The sequence below is a fragment of the Neophocaena asiaeorientalis genome, unplaced genomic scaffold (genome assembly GCF_003031525.2).
Source record: "Neophocaena asiaeorientalis asiaeorientalis breed wild unplaced genomic scaffold, Neophocaena_asiaeorientalis_V1.1 scaffold242, whole genome shotgun sequence".
Classification (NCBI taxonomy): Eukaryota; Metazoa; Chordata; class Mammalia; order Artiodactyla; family Phocoenidae; genus Neophocaena; species Neophocaena asiaeorientalis.
Window position 1 is genome coordinate 6048038 of NW_020172451.1, and position 12540 is coordinate 6060577.

The window sequence follows — 12540 nt, forward strand, 5'->3', positions numbered from 1 at the left end:
CCGAGAACTCGCAGGGACTGCGGGGGTGACTGAGGTCAAGGCCAAGGACTGGCGCCTGGTGTGTGGTGGGTCTCCGGCCGAGGGCCAGTGGAGATGGAGAGGAAGTCATCGGAGTGGGGTGGGGTCCCTGGGTGCCACCTGGGGAGGCCCCTGGGGACAAGAATCGGTGGCAGTAAGATGATTTTTGAAAGTCAAGGCTGGTTCTTGGCAGCTTGAATAACATCTTGGAAACCCAGAGAAGAGAGTTACCCCAGCCACCTTTTTGGGGGGACTCAATTCCCCCCCAAAGCTTTGGCAGGAGCCTCCTCACAGCCATGAATAGGCAGATGGATTTCTGCCCTTCTGGTCCCTTAAAATTTTCTGCTTGTTGCAAACCCCTTGTAATGAGCTGGCCCAAGGCCAGCAGTGCCGCCCAAGCTCCAGGCAGCTGAACTACTGGGCCCCTTCTAGTCTTGGGCCAGCTCAGAGGGCCTCTGAACTTGAGGAGCTGGCGGGGGCGCCTGATGCAGGAGAGCCTCCGGCCTTGGAGGGAGGCCACAGCCGGCCAGGAGCAGAGCGCCACCAGGAGCGGGGACCAAGGGGCCCGGAAGCAGATGGCTAAGGCCCCCAGGAAAGCAGTGGAGAACAGAAGTGGGCAACCAGTAGACTTCACAGAAGCTTCTCCATCTCCCTTCCTGATATGTAAGAGGCACTCCAGGCCAATGCAGCCAAATTAAACTCGTCTCCCCCAAACTTACATCTCCCACAGTCTCCCCGTCTCAGCTGATGGCAGCTCTGTTCTCCTTGAATGTGGGTCAGATCTGGGGACTCTTTTTTTTTTGGCCATACCACACGGCTTGCAGGATCTTAGTTCCCCAACCGGGGATCAAACCCGTGCCCCCCGCAGTGGAAGCGCAGAGTCTTAATCACCGGACCACCAGGGAATTCCCTGGGGACTCGTTTCTAATGAATATAATGTGAAAGTCTGAGGTAGACCCACATGTACTAACGCGGAAGGACATCTGTACCTGTGCTGTGTTAAATGAGATAAAAACGTTGTAGAATAAGTATAATGTGAATTGATTTACGTAGAAGAGTGTTTTTCATTTGCCTTGAAAGTTCTGTAAGGAACACACTAGAAGGTCAAGGTTAGGTAACAGGTGTGGATATCACTCACTGGTCTTTTCTTTCTCTTGTACATTACTTGTAACTTTTGCCATAAACATGTATTATGTTTCTGGTCATAAAACAGTAACTTTTTTTTTTTTTTTTTTTAATTTTTGGCCTTGCCGTGCGGCTTACGGTATCTTAGTTCCCCAACCAGGGATCGAACCCGTGCCCTCGGCAGTGAAATCGTCGAGTCCTAACCACTGGACCGCCAGGGAATTCCCAAAACAGTAACTTTTTAACAGTGAAAGAAGTCAGACACAAGAGAGAACATACTGTATGAATCCATTTAGATGAAGTTCAAGAACAGGTGAAACTAATCTACATGATGGACGTGAGACTAGTGGGCACCTCTCGAGGTGGGATGGGTATTGACTGGAAAGGGGCGTGAGGGAACTTTCTGGACTGATATGCATGCTGGTCGCAGGGGTACCTACACCTGTAAATATGCACTGAGGTGAATGCTTCAGATTTGTGCACTTTTGGGTATGTGAATGAAAACTTGATACTACAAACTAAAGCGTAATAGCACAATGATCAGACCTGAGACGGCCAAGAGCGAGGATTTTAATCAAGACCCAGTTTTACAGCTCCCAGGGGTGCTTGGCAGGCTGAGCCCACGGTGGAGCCAGAGGGGCCAGCTGTGCTGGTGACAAGGAGACTATCGCAATTGAAAACAGAACCAGCACGTTTCAGAGCAGACTGTGAGGCCTAACCAGCCAGGTCGCTCAGCTCAGAGCCACGACAATTTAATAGACACGCGCTAGGGCCAAAAGACTAAATGGCCCGTGTGACCAAAATAACCTAATCTCATGCAACCTGTCAGGGGGACAGAGAACAGCCTCTACTCGGTCAGACAATTCCAGGAATCTGGGGTCAGGGAGGGGGTGATATGTGCTCCTGAAGCGTTGTAGAGGCCCTGGACAGCAGGCTGTGGACATCCTGCAGTGGCGGCCACCATTGTCCTCTGCCAGGAGCAGACTCAAGGCCCAGGTTATCGCTCAAGTTGAGTCTGGCGGGAGGGACGAGGCCCACGTGGGCGCCGGCAGGAAGGAGCCCCAGTCCTGCAGAATCTCCTTTCACCCAGAAATAACATCCCTTCTGACAGCCGAGTTTATCAGCGTGATAGCAGAGTTTTTCAAAACAATAACAGCAGTCCTAGCAGCTCCCTCAGCCGGCACTCAGCAGGGACGGCTGGCCATGGTGTCAGCGGGAGCTGCTGTCCACACCTCTGCTCTGGGGGAGGAAGCCCCTAGGAAGACCTGGTCTGTACCCCGAGACGGGAGGCCATGTACCCCACATGCTGGGCCCTCAGTAGCCATCTGTTTCACAGATAAGTGAATTTCCCCTTCACCATCCCGTTTCATCCTCACAACAACCCTCCAGGCTAAGAACTGAAGGTCCCACTTTACAGAGGAGGAAACTGAGGCCAGGCAGGTGAAATGGTGCACCCGACTCAGGAGCCAGTTTCTCATTTCAGGCCCTGGGTTTCCCTGTCTCATGACTGTTAATTACCACTCTCTCAACTCCCCTTCTCCTGCCTGGAAGAGCGAGGAGGACCTGGGAGACAGCATTTGGGGATGGTTTCTCTCACAGGAAATCATTTCTTTCTTTCTTTTCTTTTCTTTTTTTTTTTTTTTTTTTGGCCTCACTGTGCTGTGTGGCTTGTAGGATTTTTGTTCCCCGACCAGGGATGGAACCTGGGTTCTTGGCAGTGAGAGTGTGGAGTCCTAACCGCTGGACTGCTAAGGAATTTCCAGGAAACAATTTCCTTGTATTTAAAGTTCTTCAGCGGAATTCCCTGGCAGTCCAGTGATTAAGACTTTGTGCTTTCACTGCCGTGGATACAGGTTCAACCCCTGGGCAGGGAGCTAAGATCTCGCAAGCCATAATGTGAGGCAAAAAAAAAAAAAATCTAAAGCCTTGTCCTTTTTTCTGAGGAAGTGTATGTATTCCCATATCCCCACTAATAACAAAAGAAGTGCAAATAAAGCAATAATGATACTGTCCAACATCTAAGCCTTTGATAGCACACAGCGCTGGCAAAGCTGTGGGGACACTGTCTTCTTGGGCACTTCTTGGGAATACACTTGAATGCAGCCTCTTAGGAGGGCAGCTTGGTCAGCGTCTCAAAACACGCCAGATGCATGTGTTCTCTGACCCAGGTATTTCACATAAGGCTATTCTGGGCAGAAGGGATAGCGTGAGCAAAGGTGTGGAGATCGGAAAGCTGAAGTGTGGGCGTTTGACAGAAAAGGCTAGTCTGGCCCTTGGCCTCGGAAGGGAGGGAGCTGCTAGCCCCGCCAGGTGGCAGGACATACTCGTCCCCGCAAGGACTGGGCTGAGCCGTCAGTGAGTCGAATGCGCTTCAGGGGAAGGAGAATTCCGGAGAGGAGGCCCCGGCTTGGAACCTGGTCAAGGTTGGAAACAGATGCTTAGCTGCCTGTGCTGGGCTGGCGTGCACAGCCTGTGAAGCCCTTGCAGCATTTATTTCTTTTTTCTATAATCTGGGGAAGCGTGTTTTATGATCCCAGTTCCCAGACGAGCAAGGTGACAGGCTCAGCAACAGGCCGGGTCTACCATAAAACTCCAGTTTGAACTCAGGTGTGACTGACGTCCAGCTTCAAGGTCCCTCATTCGTTCATTCCTAACTGGAATCTTACATCTCCCCTGGCAGCATGACTCGGGACAACAGAGGGTGTCCAAAGCCCCTGCCCTCAGGGGACTCAGCATCTAGAGGAGTGGTTGGAACTGGGAAAAACTATCCAGCCAATGGCGTAGAGGTCTGAGTCCTCTGATACCCCAGTGCCTTTGAGGGTGGGATTGTTGGATCTGAGGGAAGAAATGAAACCTAGTGCAGCCCTTTCAGGACCAAATGTCTGCCTGGGCCAGAATGTCCTTGCACATTTTCTATGGGACGTGGCCCAGGTCTGTGTGGGCCCCAGGAGAACTGCGGGGCCTGGGCCAGCCTCCTTGCCTCCATGAGCCTCAGGTTCCGTCTGTGCTGAACAGGGATAACGGTGTCAGCCTCCAAGGCCACAGAGGGATGATGTGGAGACCCTGGTGTGAACGGGGCTTCCGTTCTCATGTTCCCACGGGAGGCTGGGTAGCTTAATTCATTGGCAGGAACTTTTCTATGACCTCCTTACCAACACCAGCCCTCCCTGTCGGCCACCTCCAGATGTTTTCCTCCCCACACCCTCAGTGTATAAACAGGGGCCAGCAGTAGAGTTTCGGGGAGTGGGGGTAAAGCGTGTGGTGCGATAGGCTGGAGGGAGGGACGAGGGCATATTGCATTCGGGTCCGCGAACTTCCCTGGTGGTCCAGTGGGTAAGACTCCGCATTCCCAATGCAGGGGGCCCAGGTTCAATCCCTGGTCAGGGAACTAGATCCTGCAGGCATGCTGCAACTAGGAAATCCGCATGCCGCAGCAATGAAGATCCTGGGTGCCGTGATTAAGACCCAGTGCACAGAGAGAGAGAGAGAGAGAGAGAAAGAAAGGAGAAAGAAATAAATATTTTTAAAAAATAAATAAATAAAATAAATTCGGGTCCGTGCACCTTACCCAGTTTGTTGAATTCCAGTGGCAGTGCTGCAAGGCCACGTGCACAGACACTATGGGGTGTGAAACCGAGGCCCAGAAAGGAGCCTGTAGACCCGAGCTCAGACCTGAAGAAAAGGATCAAGATTCGGGCCTTGTCTTCCCAGTCCTTACTGGTCACCTTCCATGGGGCACAGAGACGAGCAGACACAGGCAGGCAGTGGGGACACACAGGGGACTGGTCCTGGTCGGCCCCATAAATGGGTTCCCTGAGCCTCCCTTACCTGTATCCCCACTTCTCAGCCTCCATAGTTCACAGAACTGTCTGTCCACAGTCCCCCTGCCGCCAGCTACTATGGAAGAAAGAGCCCCAGATGCGGAGTCCCGCAGACCTGGGCTCAAATCCCTCTGGCACCTGCCAACTCCCTCCATCCTTCAGTGGCCCTCGCCTGGGCCATATGGAGGAGGCTGAGGCAAGAACGTCTGCAAGGGCCCGATTCCTGAGCTGCACTGGGCACTGGGCATGCGGGGCGTGCAGGACCCTGAGTCTTGGGAAGATCAGCCCGGTCTCCCTCGGGGGCTTCTGTGTCTGTGCTGGGGCCCTTTTGCAGGGGTGGGGAGGGAGGGAAGGGCAGATTCCCCAGGAATCTGAGATCTGTCTGGTAGAGAAGGTCTAGACTCTAGTCCCTTCCCTTCCAGACCCTCATCCCAACTCTCCAAACCTGGGTCCTGCTGTGGGTGAACGCACACACACACACACACACAGCATGTGATCCTCATCTGAGGGCTTCTTTTTCATTAATGATGGATAACAGTAACAACATCAGTAATGATAGAAACCGCCCTCTGTGCCTGGACTGTCCTCGATACCCTCCCCTGCATTAATCCTCACAGCGCCCATTCCCCTAAGCTGGTTCGTTATCTACTAGTAACTCCATTTGAAAGAGGAGAGGCCCGCACCAGCACCCCAGCTTAGGCGTCCAAAGCCACAGCCTGTGGTGGGGCGGCTCCTTCCTCTATCACTGACTGAACACCTACTCAGCGCTACCTGGCAGAAGGCCTGAACACCTGACCCCGGCTGGGGGACAGTGGGGGGAGCCCAGCATGAAGACCAAGGGAGTGCTCCCGTGGGCACAGAAGAGAGCTGGGCCCTGCAGAAGCGCCCCCCCCAGCCCAGGTGGCTTTTCTTTGAGGAGCTGCCCTCACCCGCCCACTGGCTCTGGGCATGGAAGGCTCTTTCCAGAAGCTGTCTGTACATCCACTTTGTGCGGTGACAGGCATTCTGACCTCTGAACTCCCTCTCAGCCTCAAAGCCCTGGGGATTCTCTCCTCCCTCTGCTGGGTCCATGAGCCGCCTGGGGCGTGTAGCTGGGACACGGCTGAAGCCTGAAGCAGCCATGTGTCCCCCGCCACCTGCTTGCAGATTTACCCGTCTTTCAGCTACCCTGTGCCAGCCCTGGCTTGGGGGCTGGATGGGGAGCCTGGGCCCTGGTCCCACAGCCCGGGCTTCTGGACAGGACCACAGGGCATTCAGGGCCAGGCCTGGGACACGGGCACGAGATGCAAAACCAAGGTGCTCGGGGTTGTGTTTTCTGCCTGAGTGGGGAGCAGCGTGGCGGAGGGTGAGGGGAAGGACAAGTCCACAAGGGGCCTGGCCCAGAGTAGACTCACCACCGATTTTGAAAAAAAGGGAGGAGAGATGGGACTTCCCTGGTGGTCCAGTGGTTAAGACTCTGCGCTTCCACTGCAGGGGACACGGGTTCGATCCCTGGTTGGGGAACTAAGATCCCTCAAGCCATGCTAGTGAGGAAAAAAAAAAAAAGGGAAGAGAGGAAGTGACAGGAGAAACTTATAGACAAAGAAGTGAAATGGAGGAAGCCGGAACAGGTTGCAGAGGTCAGAAATCACTGGCCCCATAGGGCCTGTGTGTATTTCTTGTCCACAAATAGTACATAAGTACTTATTCGCTTATGCGCTAATGGTCCCTCTCCCCCAAGGGACCTGTGTTTGTCCCACTGAAGCCAAGCTTGGGGTAAGGGCCCCGTAATTATCTTTCAAATGATAACGACAATGTTTGTTTACTAATGCCGGTGCTGCCTTCTAAACAGAGCCACGACCCACTCTTGGGCAGCCACAGTATCAAGAAAGATGCTACTCCTGAGGGGTTTTCCCAAGAGGGTCTGTTCTCACCCCCTTTTCTTTTTTTTGGCCATACTGTGCAGCTTATGGGATCTTAGTTCCCCGACCAGGGATCGAACCCAGGCCCTCGGCAGTGAGAGCATGGAGTCCTAACCACTGGACCGCCAGGGAATTCCCTTTTCACCTATTTCTTTTTTTTTTAAATTAATTTATTTTTATTTTTGGCTGTGTTGGGTCTTGGTTGCTGCACGCAGGCTTTCTCTGATTGCGGCGAGCGGGGGCTACTCTTTGTTGCGGCACGTGGGCTTCTCGCACGGGCTTCAGTGGTTGTGGCACGCAGGCTCGGTAGTTGTGGCTCGCGGGCTGTAGAGCGCAGGCTCAGCAGTTGTGGCGCACAGGCTTAGTTGCTCCGCAGCATGTGGGATCTTCCCGGACCAGGGCTCGAACCCGTGTCCCCTGCACTGGCAGGTGGATTCTTAACCACTGTGCCACCGGGGAAGCCCCCTCTTCACCCATTTCTGAGCCCACAGGGACTCTACCCCTTTGGCCCCAGGCCAGGCAGCTCCCCTCCCCCCACCCTCACCCTGGGGCCAGAAATGGGTGTGACAGAACCAGAGCTGGGCTCCAGTGTCCAGTCCCTTCCTCAGTCCCTAGCGGGTGCTCGGTCTGGATCTTGGTTCTGGCCTTCTGGCCTCACGCAGCAAGGGCCCGGGGTGAGGGTACTAGGGACCCCAGTAAGGTGGGGGGAGCAGAGGTCTGTGTACCTGCAGGGCAGGGCCAGCCGGCTGGCTTGAGCCTAAGCAGGGTGGTGGATTGGTGCTGGTTCTGTAGTAATGCTGGGCGCCATTGCAGGTTCGTCATGGCCTCAGGGAACTGGGCTGGGGCTCCGTGGAAATCCTTGAATGGTTCTGGCTGGCACCTTGACAATGGCAAGCTGCCCTTGGAGGCAGCATGAGTCAGGCAGGTCATTCAGTGCCAGTCACAGCTGGATTGATAATAGTAATGGGCGTCATGGCCTCGGGCAAGTTAATTAGTGCCTTGAAGCCTCAGATTCCATTTTTTTTTCAGATACCATATTAAAGAGTGGGGATATCACACCCATTAGGATCCCTGCTATTTAAATAAATAAATAAACAAACCCAACAACAGGAAATAAGTATCGGTGAGGATGTGGACAGATTGGAACCCTTGTGCCCTGTTGGCGGGGGTATGAAATGCTGTAGCCAGGGTGGTTGAGGCCTCTGGGCTGGGATGAACCTCGCTCGGGGTGGAGCCAGGGGAGCCACGGCCAGTACAGTGGTAGCAGTTGGACTGACCATTCCTGCTGCAGGGTTTGCAGGCTTTCTTTTTTCGGTACGCGGGCCTCTCACTGTTGTGGCCTCTCCCGTTGCGGAACACAGGCTCCGGATGCGCAGGCTCAGCGGCCATGGCTCATGGGCCCAGCCACTCCGTGGCATGTGGGATCCTCCCAGACCGGGGCACGAACCCGTGTCCCCTGTATCGGCAGGCGGACTCTCAACCACTGCGCCACCAGGGAAGCCCTTGCAGGCTGTCTTATGCTTTGCAAGCCAGGAAACACATGCAGCCTCAAGTAAAACAAGTTTTTCAAAGTCTACCAAAATGTGCCTTCTGTGGTGGTTATTACAGAGGTGGGTTTGAACCCAAAATGACAAAATGGGAAGCAGCATTAGCATGGTAATTAGTGTAAGCCCTCCTGCCAATAAAGGAAAAATAAGAAATGTTTATTAACGAGCTATGCTTTTAAATCACATGACAAGGGGGGATCTCCTTATATAGCAGCCCAAGATCAGTGATGCTAAAGATTTACTAGAAGGTCAAACTGAAAAATGAAATAAATGTATGATGAATTTTACTTTTTTTGGGGGGGGGGCGAGCCATGCAGCTTGGGGGATCTTAGTTCCCCGACCAGGGATCGAACCCATGTCCTCGTCAATGTTAAGCACGGAGTCCTAACCACTGGACCACCAGGGAATTCCCATATGATGAATTTTAAGTTCTTATTCATTTATGTGCTTGAGTACCAGCTTTTTAAAAATAAAGTGCCTCAAAACTTAAAATGGTGTAGACACCCCTCAAAAAACGAAACACAGAGTTATCATAGGATCCAGCAAGCCCACTTCTGAGAATATCTCCAAAAAAATTGAAAGCAGACTCTTGAACAGATATTGAACACCCATGTTCAGAGTTATTCACAATGGCCAAAAGGTGGGAACAAGTCAAATACACGTCCATTGACTGATGAATGAATGAACAAAATGATAAATACATACAATGGAGTATTATTCAGCCTTAAAGCGGAAAAAGCATTCTGACACATGCTACAACGGGGATGAAACTTGAGGACATTATGCTAAGTGAAATAAACCAGTCACAAAAAGACAAATTCTGAATGTTTTCACTTATGTGAGGCACCTGAAGTAGTCAGATTCATAGAGACAGAAAGTAGATGGTGGTCAACAGGGCTGGGGGGAGGGGAATGGGGAGTTAGTGTTTAGTGGGAAAAGTTTCAGTTTTGCAAGATGATTGAGTTCTAAAGATTGGTTACGCAACCACGTGAATATACTTTATCACACTACTGAACTGTACACTTAAAAATGGTTAATATAGTAAATGTTAGGGCTTCCCTGGTGGCGCAGTGGTTGAGAGTCCGCCCTTCGATGCAGGGGACACGGGTTCGTGCCCCGGTCTGGGAAGATCCCACATGCCGCGGAGCGGCTGGGCCCGGGAGCCATGGCCGCTGAGCCTGCACGTCCAGAGCCTGTGCTCTGCAACGGGAGAAGCCACAACAGTGAGAGGCCCGCGTACCGCAAAAAAAAAAAAAATATATATATAGTAAATGTTAGGGCTTCCCTGGTGGCGCGGTGGTTGAGAGTCCGCCCTTCGATGCAGGGGACACGGGTTCGTGCCCCGGTCTGGGAAGATCCCACATGCCGCGGAGCGGCTGGGCCCGGGAGCCATGGCCGCTGAGCCTGCACGTCCAGAGCCTGTGCTCTGCAACGGGAGAAGCCACAACAGTGAGAGGCCCGCGTACCGCAAAAAAAAAAAAAAATATATATATGAGATAACACTACTCACCAAGCAGGGTCCTTGAGAGGGTGTAATGAGGGGATTTCCGGCTAAGATCTTAGGGTGGTGTCCTGCACAAAGCAGGGGTGGGCTTCATGGGCCTGCAACCTGGGCAGCCATACAGGGCCCCTGAGCTCAGATCAGTCCCTCACTTGGTTAATGCTGCTGTAGTTGTGTTGAAATTCCTAATAATTTTTGAACAAGGGTACCTGCATTTTCATTTTGCATGGCGTCCTACAAATTATGTAGCTGGTTCTGCCCCTCAGCCAATGGGAGGCTGGTGATTCTTAGTGAAAAAGACACCTGGACAGACCTTGCCATCAACCTCGTTCAGAAAGGGTTGGTGAAGGATGTGCCGTGTTGGGGGTGGAGAAGGGTATGGGGGCCACACGACAACAGCACCCCTCCCTGGGGGTTGAGGAGGAGTGGGGCCACCTGCCAAGGGAGGAGAGGGCCACAGACAGCAGAGGCTGGTAAGGGGCTGGGCCATATCACCCTAAGATGGGGCCCCGACCATCGCCGAGTTGGTATTTCAAGTCTCCCCCGGCAGACCGTGGCCCCAAGGAACCAGCTTCAGAAACCAGCCATCGAAGGAACGTCTCATGCGGGAAACAGTGTTTATTGAACACCTACTATGAGCCAGCGGTAAACACACCATCTGTGATCCTCCCGTTCCCATTCACATTCTGGGTTTAAGGACTGAGGCCGGGAACCAAGGAGGGACCAGTGTCAGCAGTGGGGTGTGAACCCAGCCAGTCGGGCTCCAGATTAGCGCTGGCTCCACTAGATGGCGCTAAACGTAAATAATGATGGGCGCAAAGAGCTCCACGGGCCAGGGAGGGGTTGTGCGGAGGTTTCTGGAATGCCCGCAAGCAAAACTCAGAGCATCACCTTGAAAGTGCAGCCGTCTCTCCAGAAGGCGGCTCTTTGTTTTTCAGGGAGGCAGTAGTGTGAACGATCAGGTTTCCTAGGTTCAAATCCAGGCTCTGCCACTTAAAAGTTCCACACATTTTCACAACTTTTAAATTTTTATTTCTTTATTTTTCTTGCTGAATATAAGTTTTATTTGATATTCTTCCTAGCTTTTCATTGCTTTTTTTAAAAAAATTCACAACTTTTAAACTGATGAAATAAAAATATAATAACAATTGAGCATAATATTTTTTATAATACAGGTCTACTAATGAGAAGAATGGATTTCTTTGGGGGGCAGGAGGGGAGATAATTTCACTTAATTGGGGTCCAAAGTTAGTGTGTTCCCTAACAAATCGGCTGCAAACGGTCACAAGTAAAAATCATTCTTAGCTTTCTGGAGCCGGTAGTGGGCTGGATTCGGCCAGTGGTTTGCTGACTCTTGATCTAGTATTTTAACTGTGTTAACTGTTTCCTTGGCATTCAATTTTCCTTTTGCTGAATTTTGTGCCTTTCTTGAATGTTCTTGGTCTTTAATGTTTTTGGCTGAGTGTCTGAACTCTCTCTTTTATGAACTATTCTCAAGGTTCACGGACTGAACTGAATGTTTATGTCTCCCCTCACCACCCCCGACCCCACCCACCCTCTCATTCCTGTGCTGAAATCCTAATCCCCAATGTGATGGTATTAGGAGGTGGGCCTTAGGGAGGTGATTAGGTCATGAGGGTGGAGCCCTCATGAATGGGATTAGTGCCTGTATGAGCCACCAGAGAGCTCCCTCACTCCTTCTGCCATGTGGGGACTCAGCAAGATGATTATCCATGAATCAGGAAGCAAGCCCTCACCAGACACCGAATCTGCTGGTGCCAGAATGGCGAGAAATATATGTTTTGTTTAGAAGGCACCCAGTCGCTGGTGTTTTTGTGTTCTAGCAGCCCAAATGGACTAAGACACATGGATTTATCCTAAGTGTCAGAGGACTGCTCTCTAAGAAGACCGACCAGTGATTACCTTACTTAATTTTCTGGCCAACTGTCCATGTCACTGCTTCTTATCTCAGGGTAATTTCAGAGTTTTGTTCAGAAAACTGATTTTGGGTGGAACTTCTCTCTTTTGCATGTTGGGGAGCATTTGTCCTCATTTTTATTGGGGTTGCCCGTTTATCTGTTCTTATCTCATCTTCCAGGAATTCCTCACTTTTCTTTTTTGTCTATTGGGAATATTTCTACTAGTCTTCCAACTATGTCATGGATTTCTAGCAGATGATCACTTATGCAGTCTGTAGTTCAACTAACTTAACACCAAAAGGGAGATGTGTCTTTGAAAAGAATTTAACGACCAACAATTGCAGTTCAGTACTTTATACAATGGTTATCCTTCAAAATGTATAAACTGGGATCTGCCATAACTTGTGCTGTGATACCCCAAGGTGACATCTCCCCTTGTGCCTGAGTCCTTCTGCCCATGTGAGGAAGATGGGAGTGCCCCATATGGGCAATCCCTCTTGCCTGCCTGGTGGAGCTAAGAACACCAGTGATAACGCAGAATGGCAAACGGATCCTCAATAGCCACAAAGGCATGATTTCGGAACAGATGATTTTTTTTTTGGCCGTGCCTTAGGGCTTGTGGGATCTTAGCTCCCCAACCAGGGATGGAAACCCGGCCCCAGCAGTGAAAGCACCGAGTCCTAACCACTGGACCACCAGGGAGTTCCC

General features: G+C 51.6%; 1 pseudogene; it reads left to right on the forward strand.

Annotated features, from left to right (window-relative positions):
* The first annotated feature begins 8077 nt into the window (after positions 1–8077).
* LOC112394610 (mitochondrial import inner membrane translocase subunit TIM14-like) lies at positions 8078–8677 on the forward strand (annotated as a pseudogene).
* The last annotated feature ends 3863 nt before the right edge of the window (positions 8678–12540 follow it).